This window comes from Trematomus bernacchii, unplaced genomic scaffold, assembly GCF_902827165.1.
Source record: "Trematomus bernacchii unplaced genomic scaffold, fTreBer1.1, whole genome shotgun sequence".
NCBI lineage: Eukaryota > Metazoa > Chordata > Actinopteri > Perciformes > Nototheniidae > Trematomus > Trematomus bernacchii.
The window spans coordinates 6,380,067-6,392,965 of NW_022987839.1; the positions used below are offsets into that span (position 1 = coordinate 6,380,067).

General features: G+C 38.9%; 1 pseudogene; it reads left to right on the forward strand.

Moving 5' to 3' along the window:
• Positions 1 to 6,460, forward strand: part of LOC117500119 — a 104,731-nt pseudogene extending 98,271 nt beyond the window's left edge.
• The last annotated feature ends 6,439 nt before the right edge of the window (positions 6,461 to 12,899 follow it).

Sequence of the window (12,899 nt, forward strand, 5' to 3'; positions counted from 1 at the left end):
TTCTGTTCTGATCCATTTTTCTTTAATTTCCCCTCATGTCTCTTTACTCTCCTCCATATCATGTCTGCATTTCTTTCTCACTCTTTGACATCTTCTTTTTCTCTTTCTTGGTGTCCTTTTTTAAAATATCTTCTCTGTCTTCTTCCTCTGCTGTAGACCAGTCTGGGTCAGTGGGTTCAGGTCAACCTTTAGTCAATGCCATGCGGACTGACTCTGCTCTGATTGGAGGTACTGAACCTTTTTCCATATTTTACTGCAACAGGAACCGGTTCTACCTTGTTTTATTGAAACACCACTATCCTTGTTCTTTGGTACTTTATTGACCAGGCTCATGCACAGGATGTTAGAGGGGCAAGCTGGCGATTTTCGTTACTTTTAAATAACTATATGCCTGGAATTTACTTCTTTTGTGACCGATTTAAGGGATATTAAAATGTATGTGTTTAAACCATCCCATGACCTGGGTTGGTTTAAACACTGGTGTTAAAGGGGCCCTATTATGCTAATGTTCAGGGTTCATAATTGTATTCTGTGTCTCTACTGTGACATGTTTTCATGCTTTAATGTTCAAAAAGGTCTTTATTTTAGACTTTGCTGACCATTCACATGCACAAAAACACACACTATAGGAAAAGGAAACCCCAAAAAGCTTAATAGAATTTCTTTCATTAATTATACATGGAAAGGAATTAAGTTTAGTAACTTCTTCTCACATGTTAACTAGCCACACTCTTATAGCCCTCTGACAAAGATGCACTTCCTCTCCTCCTCCATATTTCTCTTACCACCTTCTCCATAAAGACATCAGGCGCAATGATTCAGCGATAAGAAGATGCTGATATTGTACGGCTAAGATGCTACTATTAATTCCCCAAAAATGTGTTAAAAAAATTCAAATATCATATAATCAAAGCACACAATGATACAAAGCAACACATATGCTTTAGATAAAGTGTATTAGACACAGGACATTGTTTTCTTTCATGTAAGAACATTTTATTGATTTGTAAAAACAAGTGTAACTCTAAAAAGGAAGGAGCCTTTGAGGTCTATCTGTGCTCGCGCCTGTTGTTGACAATCACGGACCGTCCACACAGCAGCGCTAAAAAAATCTTGGAGGTGGGCGTATCTGAAGCTTGGGGATTTTTTGCGAGCAAGGCACCAACAACCAATCACATGAATCTCCCGCCCCCGACATACGAAGCAAAAAAGTTTGAAGTAAACTGGATATAAACTCCCCAAACAGGCGAAAACCTACCACTGTCTCTGCCACCTCCCTCCATGCCTGGCTCCTCCGGTTTATATCCCGGTAGGTAAATAGGGACTGGTCATAAAGCACCGGGTGATTCCCTACCGCTAATTTCTCCTCCATTTTTTGGAATATGAGGAAATGACCTGCGGTATGTCTCTCCCAGCATACACACGGTTTGATTGGCTAGCGCTTGAACTGTCAGATTTGCATAAACGGGATTTGATTGGCTGACGCTTCCACCTCAGCTTCAAAAGTTGAACATTGCTCAACTTTGAATCCTGAAAATCCTGAAAATCTCCGCTCTGCTGCCCACAATGCAGTTCGGCGAAAAGTGAGGCAAAGTGACGTCACCCCATTCAAAGTGAATGGGCAGAAGCGTTTCAAGATTTTTTAACGCTGCTGTGTGGACGGGCCGTTACTCTGAAGTCAGTGATTCATACTGATTTTAATCTATCAAATATTGATATTCAACGATTTGTTTGATGCACATTCTCTGTAGTTAGAAAGACTCAAAGTCACACCTAGACTTTCCTTCACTGTGAACATGCTGAGCTGCAAGAAAGAGTAAAGTGACGAGCAAGAGTCCATTCAAAACTATTTAAAACGTTGTTGCTCTGCCAGCACAGATTGATTCAAAGTTAGCATAGAAAAGGTTTAATCTATCATCGTGTAAATAAAAAAAAAGGTGATACCCAGAGAAAAGCCATTTCAAAGTGTCCATTGAACTGACCTGACTGTGTCTGCTCACCTAATTAAACCAGTGCAGGGATGACTTGCTGATGGGAAAACTATACTGCTGTTATCTTAAAAGAAAGACAAATTGTCTCTTAATAATCGTATTAAATTGATTTCTGTCATATTTTCAAATTCCAATTAAATGAAACCTGCTCTCATATTCCCAATTGTGCTCAATGGAGCAGAAGAACCTGAAACATTGAAAAAGATAAAAAATGATGTTTAATGCACCCAAGAGTGAGATTAGCAAGAGATTCAAGGCATTAGGAAATTAAATGGCATTGGAAGGGGGGGGGGGAAATAGGTAGTTTCAAAAGTAAAGGCTTTATTGTCCTATTTACAACATCCACAGCGTAGTTGGTGGCAAAGTAAACTTTTAAAGGGGCCCTATTCTGCTAATTTCCAGGTTCACATTTGTATTCTGTTCCTCAGCTGTGACGTGTCTCCGTGCTTTAATGTTCAAAAAGCTCTTTATTTATCTCATACTGCCTGCAGCACCTCTTTTCACTCCTTCTGGAGGGAACTTTGGGATTTTAGCCTTTGCAGACCATTTACATGCACACAAACCTATATAACACACTACAGGAGAGGGAAAACCCTAAAAAGCATAACAGGGCCCCTTTAAGTACCTGGCTCTTCTAACAGTGCAGCATACGATATATTGAAGACGGAAGAAGGAAGTGCATAAATAATGCAAGAAAATGGTGCAAATGACACAATGGAGTGAGCACACTATGTACATGAAAAATCAACAAGTCCTCCAACTCATACGACCAAATAGGTCGATTGCTCAAGCGCTTATTACGACCTATAATCACGTTTTAACGTTTTTGACCTCTAGTGCTCCCGTTGAATGCAAACGCTACGGAGGGTCGTATATTCACAAATAACCCTCTCTGGAAAATCCTAAATTGTAGGATAGTTTGGCCATTCAAATGCTTTTTCATTAGATTTCTAGCGAGAATATATCGTTGAAGCTCGGTGATTGGATGTTTTAGCCGCAATGCACGTTGGGATATGGTGTTCATGCGATATGAAATCCGAAAACATTTTAAAAAAATACTTCATTCCGAGTGTGCTTGCTTTTCTTTTTGAAAGTCATCACATAACGGCATTGTAATACACGGTCCGGCTGCATTAAATATTACACATCTGCCGTAGTTCTTTATTTATAGAGCCCTGATGAGAAGACCTTTGGACAAACTGGAAGAACTGCCATCGAAACTGAATACGTGACATGGATCATAAATATATCAGCAATTAAACAACATCTTCCATTTCTTTTCACACAATACGTCTCCTTGCAGTATCAACATTAATTTGACTGACTTTTATATTTGATCCAATTGGTAGATAGGTTATATTTACACCATAACGGTGCACAGCTGATAGAAAGGGACTTGTAGTTTTTAAAGATATTACTGATTTTCTTTGAATATAAGAATGTAAATACTGAGTTGAGAGAATAGTCAGGGGATTTGGGTGATGGGAGACACATCTATGGATTCAGAATTTCAATAGCTTACCATTAAATGACGGATATACCTTTCTGTCTGTGATGTTTTACAAATCAGATATTAATGTGTATACACATTCATATCTGATATATTACATTATATATATCATATAGCATATATATGATATATATGATATATATATATATATATATTGTGTTTTAATTTCACAATAAAGTTAATAGTAATATTATGTTTGATATTATTATGTTTTATTAACTAGACCAGCGGTTTTCAAAGTGTGAGCACGTTATTGAATTTTGTTGTTGAATATGTTATATTTGATGAAAACATTTAAATATTAAGAGTAGCCTACATACAAAATAGGGGGAAACTAGAAGGTCAATGATAGAAATATAGAATAGAAAATATCAAGAAGATACTGTAGTGATCTCTACAATAAAACAGCTAGTGGAGGACGTCCAAAGATATTAATAGGAGGATGTGCAAAACAGACAAACTAATTAGGCTTTATTCAAACATTAAAGAATACTTTAAGTTAAGGTCTTCTTTTGAATAAGAAAAAAACTTTGGGGGTATCAACAGATAAATATTAAGTCTGACAAAGTACTTAACGTCTAATATATTGCATAGTTTATTTTGGCACTTGAGAATCACCTTCCCTGAATTTTACTCAGGTGTAACTAAAGTCTGATTTAAGGGTTGTTTATATTTCACATCATTAATCAGAATCTGCAAAGTAACTAAAATAAATGTAGTGGAGTAAAAATACCAGGTTAACCTCTGAATTGTAGTGGAGTAGAACAAAGTAGTACATGCTGCTGTAACAAAAACATTTCCCAACTTGGGATCAATAAAGTATATCTTATCTTATCTTATCTTATCTTAAGATGATCGATGGCTACTGCCATATTTGAAAAATGTGCCTCTGAATCTTGACAAGTGCATGTTTCAGGCTTATCAATAAACAACAGGAGGGGTACAGACATAAGACCAGCTGTTAAATAAAGCTCTTCTGACCTTAGCTGTCATGTGGGTAGGCTATATTAATGCTGCCCATTATGGACACAAGCAATTTTCACCCATTTATTAATTATATGTTTTAAATGTGATAACACCAATGTGTTTCGTATCCCCTAAACCTCCAGGGGTGTACACAGTTTAATACTGGCAACTTCTAATTATGGGAAATACGAAAACGTCTTTTAAAACTACAATTCCCAGTAGAGACGTGCCATAGAACATGTTGCGAAACACAATAGCCAGCATGTGTAGTTCTGGGGGGGGGGGGCTTTTCCAGAAAGGGTTATTTGTGAATAAACGTCCCTCCGGAGCGTTTGCAATGAACGGGAGCATGTTGTTTCTTACACGACTACCAGAGGTGCTACACTTTAAAACGTGACTATGGGTCTTAATAAGCTGCTGAACTATCAACCTATTTGGTCGTTTTTTGTAGGACAGGCTGTGAAAAATAGAGTAGGATCACACATACAACTTATTGTGATCATAACACAGATGTGTGTGTGCTCAAACAAATGAAGACACTTTACAGAGCTCAGGAATTAAACAATCTAATGGTCTGTGGGATAAACCTTAAATCATAATGGAATTTAAAAAGTGAATAATGTGATATCTCAGTTTATTACATCTTAAAGGGGACCTATCATGCAAAATGCACTTTTGTACGTCTTTTATACATGAATATGTGTCCCCGGTGTTCCAGGGAACTCACCAAGTGTCAGAAAACACAACCCTCTCTATTTTCCTCCATACCCAAATCTCTAAAAAAGGGGCTGCAACGGATCTGATCAAAACTGATCCAGATTTGAACACTGTCCTGACGTCAGGACAGTGGCGCTACGGCTATTGGGCCAACTCCACCAATCAGGAGGAGACAGCCACGGCCATTGCCGTTCGAAAGCGCTGGAGACGCTGTAGTACATATGCCAGGCCTGTAGGTGGTGCTGCAAAAACAGGGGTAAAAAAGTGCAAATTGAGCAAAATGAGGCATGGCTAAAATGCATGATCTGTTTGGTATTTTGAAAAAAAAAAAGTATAAATATGCCTTTTATAGGTATGGTCCTACACTATATTATTATAATATAGCATGATAGGTCCACTTTAAAATGTCCTCTTCCCTGCAGGGGTCATAGCGGTGGTGATCTTCGTGATTGTGACCGTCCTGGCGATAACGGCCAGATTCCTCTACCGGAGAAAAGAGACGTACCGGAACCAGGAAGTGAAGGGAGTCAAACAGGAAGACAGCCAGGATTTCCATTTCAACAACCAGAGGGACCCCCAGAACGTCTCCTCTGAAAACCCAAAGGAGTATTTCATCTGACTCAGAGACACTCAGAGACACTCAGATACTCTCAGAGACACCCAGAGACACTCAGAGACACTCAGAGACTCTCAGAGACTCTCAGAGACTATCAGAGAGACTCAGAGACACTCAGAGACACTCAGAGACAGATTTGTGCGTCTGTTGCTTTACTGTAAATTGTGAATATACTGATAAACAAAAACAGGCAACAGTGTTGGACTTATGAGGTGTTGATACCCTTGTTTCAACTGTAAATATTTAAAAATGTAAATGTTGATTTCTTGTATTTGTAGCGATCTCTGGCTAATGTCACAATGAAATAATGAAGTTCTCAGTACTGTAGTATCCTCTTGTGGTTGGGTGTTCCTTAGAGGGAGATGGGTACTCGTATGTAAAAGTCTTGAAATTGGAAGGATGTTGTTTTATATCAGACAGTATTTATTTGTTTGTGATCATATGATTTCTCCCATTTTAAAAGGTCATCCACTAACCCTCAAAGGAATTCCTTCAACCTCCAACAATTGACTTCTTTCCACAATCGTGCAGTTTTTGTTTCCCCCTCTTTAAAGGATTAAGCTTTCACGTTGTAAGGTCTTTGGTGGGAAAATAACTTGAGTGAATATTAAAGTAAAGGTGCTTCAGTTTGAAAAAAATAAAATATTAATGTTAAACGTGGTTAATATCAATTTATTTTACAAAACAAAGTAACAAAATACAAAATGAAGTGAGACCCTCAGAAGGATTTACATCAGGTTCCCTTTGCTTTTCCCAATACTTCCCTGCTGTGTGCCGCCTGCTGGGAGCGTCCTCTCCCAGCTCTCTAAATGCCTCTGAAGCTTTTAACGCTGACAGCAGCACAGACTCTAATGGCGCGTTTCCACTACACGGCCTCGCTCGGCCCCGCTCGGTATGGCTGGGCCTCGTTAGGACTGGCTCACTTTATGGCGCATTTCCATTACAGTTTAGGAACTGGGGCAGTATCTATAGTAACGCAGTGTAGGCGGAGCCGTGACGTGATCTTCAGAGAACCCCAGAAAAACAACACAGCCGTTAGCTGTTAGCACTCAGAGCTCACAGCTCCTCATATATGTTCAGAAACTAGACAAAAGTTAAACAAGTACAAACCACAGACTGCCTGTGTCATGGAGAATACAGTCGCTGCTTTATTTATGTCTGTATAGGCCGTTGTTGTGAGTGTGGACGGTCGGAGCATATACTGCGTTGGCTTAGCCAATCTCCATTTAGAAAACACGCATTTTAAAAGGTTTTTCCCCTGCCGTCTGTCTGCAGACTTGACAAAGCATTAATTCATGGTTTTTACTAACCGGTATCAGTATGTTGTTACTTCGGCATCATTTTGAAACGTGTATTACAATTAAATCACGGTCAAATATGTCCATCTTGTTGTAGTTGTAGCCCCCTTGCCAGCGATGCTCTCTCTAGTTTAGCATACTCAGCCCGACTCAGCCTCGTTGTCTCTGGCCCTAGACCCGCGATTTTATGAGGCCAGAAAAACTGTGAATTAGGACCCGCCGGCCGGTACTAGGCCAAGTGGAAACGCAACCAAAGACGGGCCGCTGACGTCACAGCCCTCTTAAACCGTGCTCCGCGCTGTAGTGGAAACGCGCCATAAAGCTCTGTGGCGCTCTGTCACCTCTTTCCCTGCACACAGAGGCAGCTTATGTGTTTCTGAAATGCTAATCTGCTGCGCTCTGACAGCTGGATTGTGACTGGAGACAAAGATACAAAGATAATCCAATACACAGTGTCAGGCTGAACACGATGAAAACAGCCTGATATTTACACTTGAAAATGTGTTAATTTAACTCATGTGTAAAGAGAGGAAGAGGAGCAGAAAGCGGAGCAGCTGCTCATCAAACTCACACCTCTCTCTGAGACCCCAAAGCACAGATGGGGTTTTAACGACAAAAGTTGCTAACAGTGTCTTCAAACTTGTATACTTTTATTTTTCTCCACCAAACAACAAGTGCTGATACCATCTCTCCTGCATACCATGTTTCTGCACTAAGAAATACATCTTCTGATAACAGTTTGTATAGAAGTGAAGACAGCATGTGAAAGTGAACTTATTGGGTGTGTCTCTAGAGAGCAAACTATTTACCAGATCATGCCTCTTAAAAGAAAATGAAAGAGGATCATTGGTCACTCAGAAAACAGACTTTTTTAGGAGTTTTCTGTTATTATCAATAAATACAAAAATGATGTCTGCTTATTTGGATCTGCGAATGTGCCCCTGGACAACTACAATACGTTTTGGACATTTCATTTTAGCAATCAGGTTTTGCTGGTGAGGTTTGTAGTGAATGGATCTCAGTGTCACTAAAATAACATAATTGTACTTATTTTGGTGAATAACAGTAATGTAAGTGAGTTTGAGTGACATGCCATGAAACAGACAATTCAATCCTGTTTTTTGGTAACAGACACAATCCTGTTTGTAAATAAAACATGTTTTTTTCAGAATCTGGGTTGGATTTTAATTTCTACTCTGTTCTCTCTCCAGATGATGCAGAGCATCAGCAGCTCCTCAGACGACTGATACACACCTGCACCAAACGCCGGGCACACACACATTTCATTTATGAGACCTAAATGCAAAGATGAAGGTAATTTAAAGATTTTAATCTTCTTTCATTTTATTCATTTAGAACAATGAATGATATGAATATAGCAGAACATGGTGACACTGCAGGGATTTTTAAACATTTACTGCTGCTGCGATGATAATTTGGATGAATAATGCGCTCTCTCACACATTCACAGTTTAATAAAAGTAATTTAAAGATTAAGATCAGCTTTCTAAAATATGTTTGAAGGGAAATTAACGGAATAAATGATTAAGTTCAACACTATAGCACACAGCCAGAGCTTTTGTTGGAATATGGCTATGAATGTGTGAAATTAAATTCTAATAACATGATATTTATTCCAGACTGTGGTCGTTGTTCAACTAGAAGGTTGTGGGTTCAATCCCAACCCGTACCGTCAACATGTCAGTGTGTCCTTGGGCAAGATACTGAACCTTGAGTTGCTCCCGATGGCCAATGGTGTGTGTGTGTGTGTGTGTGTGTGTGTGGTGTGTGTGTGTGTGTGTGTGTGTGTGTGTGTGTGTGTGTGTGTGTGTGTGTGTGTGTGTGTGTGTGTGTGTGTGTGTGTGTGTGTGTGTGTGTGTGTGTGTGTGTGTGTGTGTGTGTGTGTGTGTGTGTGTGTGTGTGTGTGTTAGCTTCCCTAGAGCAAGTGGTACTTCTCTACATAAATGAGTTGTGAAAGGGTGAATGACTCGCAGTATGTAAAGTGCTTTGAGGGGTTGAAAAGACCTGATGAAGCGCCATATAATTGCAGTCCATTTACCATTTATTTTACAATCCATCTGTCACATAAACAGGTCAGATATATAAGCAGATTAAAACACACACAAAGAAATCCCAGATGCCAAATTCACATCAACCTCAACAAAATGTAACCATCTTCGCTCCCTTTTCAATCCTGTGAAACTATGTTGCACATTTTTCTTTTTATTAGTGTAATTGTTTGGCATAAATAAAAGTTTAGAGAAGCTACTTTCCTCCCACTTTTGAGAGACTTGGAAAAAGGGAGTGTCTGGGTAATGTTGACGGTTTATTAGGGCTGATGCCATTTCTAAAAACACTTGGCTGTCAGGTAGAAAATAACAAGTTTTACCACAAACTGACACTTGAGGCAGCCAACTATTCGTGCCAATTTGGTAACCCCTAGAGAAATATTTGCTGCTAAAGTAATGTCTATTTTCGTTCTGGAGGAATCATTATTGCCAGCCGGGGCATGCAGTCGGAGTGGACACAACAACTTCTGAGAAATATAACACAACACAACATCTCACAATCGATTCGCCCAGCTTGGAGGCAAGAGAAATGTCTCGGAGTAATGAATTAAACATAGCAGCAGGTACAAAAATATATATTAGTGCTTACCGGGGGAAACATGAATAATGTATTTTGCAAATGGATCCATTTAAAACAGAGATAGCTTTTTCCTGCTGGTTTGTGTTCACACCGAGCTGACAGCTGTGGTTTAATTTTCCCACTGGGCAGATTTGGCCCTGTTGAAATGAGGGTTTTAAAAAAAGCATTCCCACCTCTGCAGGATATATATAGCATGTGTAAAGAAAATGTTGAGGTGAGTGAACGTGTTTTCCCCAGATTAAAAACGGTCAGTCACTTTAAGTCAGTGGTTTATTCTTAATGACAGAAATCTCACAGAAACACAGCCAAGGCGAAATATTGCTGATACACAAACACAATATGTTGAGGTGGTTGTGAAAGTGATGGATGGAATTTAATTTTCAACATCAGGTAGATTTTGTTCTCTCAATATGAGGCTTTAGGACAGCATTCTCAATCCTGGAATGATGTGATAACATAACAATGACATGAAATGTATATGTGGGGACTATTGCCCCTCAATATCTCCATGGATTGATACTGTGTACTTTTTAGTCAAATGCGCGCGCTCTCCGATTACTACCACGACATTCTTGCTATTCATACCATTTATTTAAACTAAAAAAATGCGTGTGTTGGCAACATGGAATAAACGGTTTGCTAACAGAAGTTCTCAGATCTTGTACTTAAGTAAAAGTAGAAGTAACAGAGTATTTCTACATTCTGGTACTTCTACTTTGACTTAAAAAATGATGAATATTTATAAAAACGGGAACAATGAATGAATATTAATGGTTTGGGTCACAATGCCTGTGAATAATTAGCCCATAATAGCATGCATATTAATAGGCAAGTTAACTGATGGCCGGAAAGAGTGGTGAAGATTTAACGAAATGTTGTTTAATGTTTTCAGCATGGGAGAAGCAGGAGACATTATTAAGGCTGAGGCGACTAAGTGGGATTTGTAGACGAGAGGAAAATAAATGTTTTAGAGATGAGGAAAGATGAGAAATAAAAGTGTTAGAGAGCAGGAGAAAGGCACTCAAGGTAAAACAATCGTAAATCTCACTGAAGTATCTCTGCATCCATTTCTCCTCCACTTTCCCCATTTGTGGACATTTTGTTTCAAGCCCAAGGACATCAAATGTCAAGTTCAAGAGTCCATACATGCACTTATCTTTTGTTGCTCTCCTGTCTTTCTTCTTCTGGCTATTCCTCATTTCACTCATTGATGTGAAATGTAATCAGAGTGTCTTCAGACGTCTAAAACATCTCCTTCAGACGGACAACACTCTGCATGGAAAGCAGGTGAAAGGGAAGCTGTCAATGGAAATAATGATCTTTTAAATCTCTGAAAAACTGTATTAAAATATTGATGATTTAGGCCTCATTTAACGGCATAAATCATTTCAGACACTTGATAACTCATTATAGAACTAATTATCTAAATGAAAACTCTCTAAGAAGTAAATATCAAACAAATATTTAGCAAAGCGCCGGCAGAGATTTAACTTAATTACTGTCTTTCCCTTCAATGAGAGGATTGTTGATGAAATGATTCAAAGAGAAATGGATGCTGTCATACTTTCAACTCATGGTCGGCTTGTTCTCACAACACATTGCTTTGCTACTCGAACACTAGATACACTTCTAAATGCCACAGAGTTGACAGACTTAAGATAACAGAGAAACATGCTGCTAAAGGAAATCAACAGCTTCACAAACTCTAGTAGTTTTGCTGCGATTGCAAAGATAACATCCTCTCAGGGATTTATTCTGTGTGAGAATGAAGTCAGAAAATGCTTTATGAGTGAAGATAAAACACAATAGAGCAGGGGTGTCAAACTCAAGGCCCGGGGGCCAAATCCGGCCTGCGACTTCATTTTATGTGGCCCCACAAGAGCTTGCAAAGAATATAATATGTTTATTATACGGTTACATGCTACTTTACAGAAGCACGTTGCCCATAAACAACATGTCCCACAATGCATCTCAAATTTGACTTTTTCTCAGAATTTGACTTTTTTTGTCCAAATATCCCTTTTTTCTTAGAATTAGCCTTTAAATAGATTTTTTTTTCAAAATGTCACAATCAATGTTTTTCCAGAATGTGGCTTTTCTTTTAAAATCATATTGTGACATTCTTACTGAAGAGACTTGCAATTATTTGCCCTAGACTTCTGCTTTCAGACGTAGTTAATTATGAAGTTATATTAATTAATGATATAGTCTTAAAGTTACAACCGGCCCTTTGAGTGCAACCATAATGCTGATGTGGCCCGTGATGAAATTGAGTTTGACACCCCTGCAATAGAGACTAAAATCCTTGACCAATTAATATTAATAATATACTTTTGAATGTTATTAGCTGTAATTTGGCCCTTGATAGTGTTTATTTGACATATAGTCTACAGATTTGTATCTTTCACTGTCAACATTTTACTTATTAGTTCTGTTTTATTTTATTTTTTGAGATGTTTCTATTTTGTTTGTTTATTTTCTACTCTTTTTTTCTGCAATGTCTTGTTTTAACATGCTGCTGTGACGACAGAAAAATCCCAATTTGGGATCAATAAAGTGAATCTGATCTTATCTTATATTTGGAAACAGAAACAAGGATGATCATGATCTGATTGGAGCAGTCTGGGGACAAACGGATCACAACAACACTGAGGTTTTCTCACAGGGTCAATGAGCGAGCTGTTGGTGGTCACAGGGAGGAGGAAATACAAACTGAGTCTGGGAAGTTGAGGAGAAGCTCTGAAGCCGACTCTCAGAGACACTAATTGGTTTTGCTGCCCGAGGTGGAAAACAGAGGGAGCGGTCTGCAGGTGATTGACAGTTTAAGGGTAAAAGACGGAGCTCAGGGGGCCGGGCAGAGGGGGAGAAACGGGGGAGACGGTTGTTTGCCGAGGTCGGGCTGGGATCAGGATTGGAGGTCAGCGCGTGGATCTGCAGCCAGTTTTATTTTCTCTCAGTGAACCCAAGCTACTTAAAGTGAGTCATTGAGAGGAGTTTCAATGAAATCATCTCGTGAAGAGTCCTTTAGAAATGGTGTTTAAAAGATCTGTTGGGGATATGTGCGTGAGAAAGATAATCCAAAGCCTTTAATGTGTCGTCTATGCAAGTGATTGAGAAACCTGCACCACTTAGAAAGCAGGTTAGATGATTTT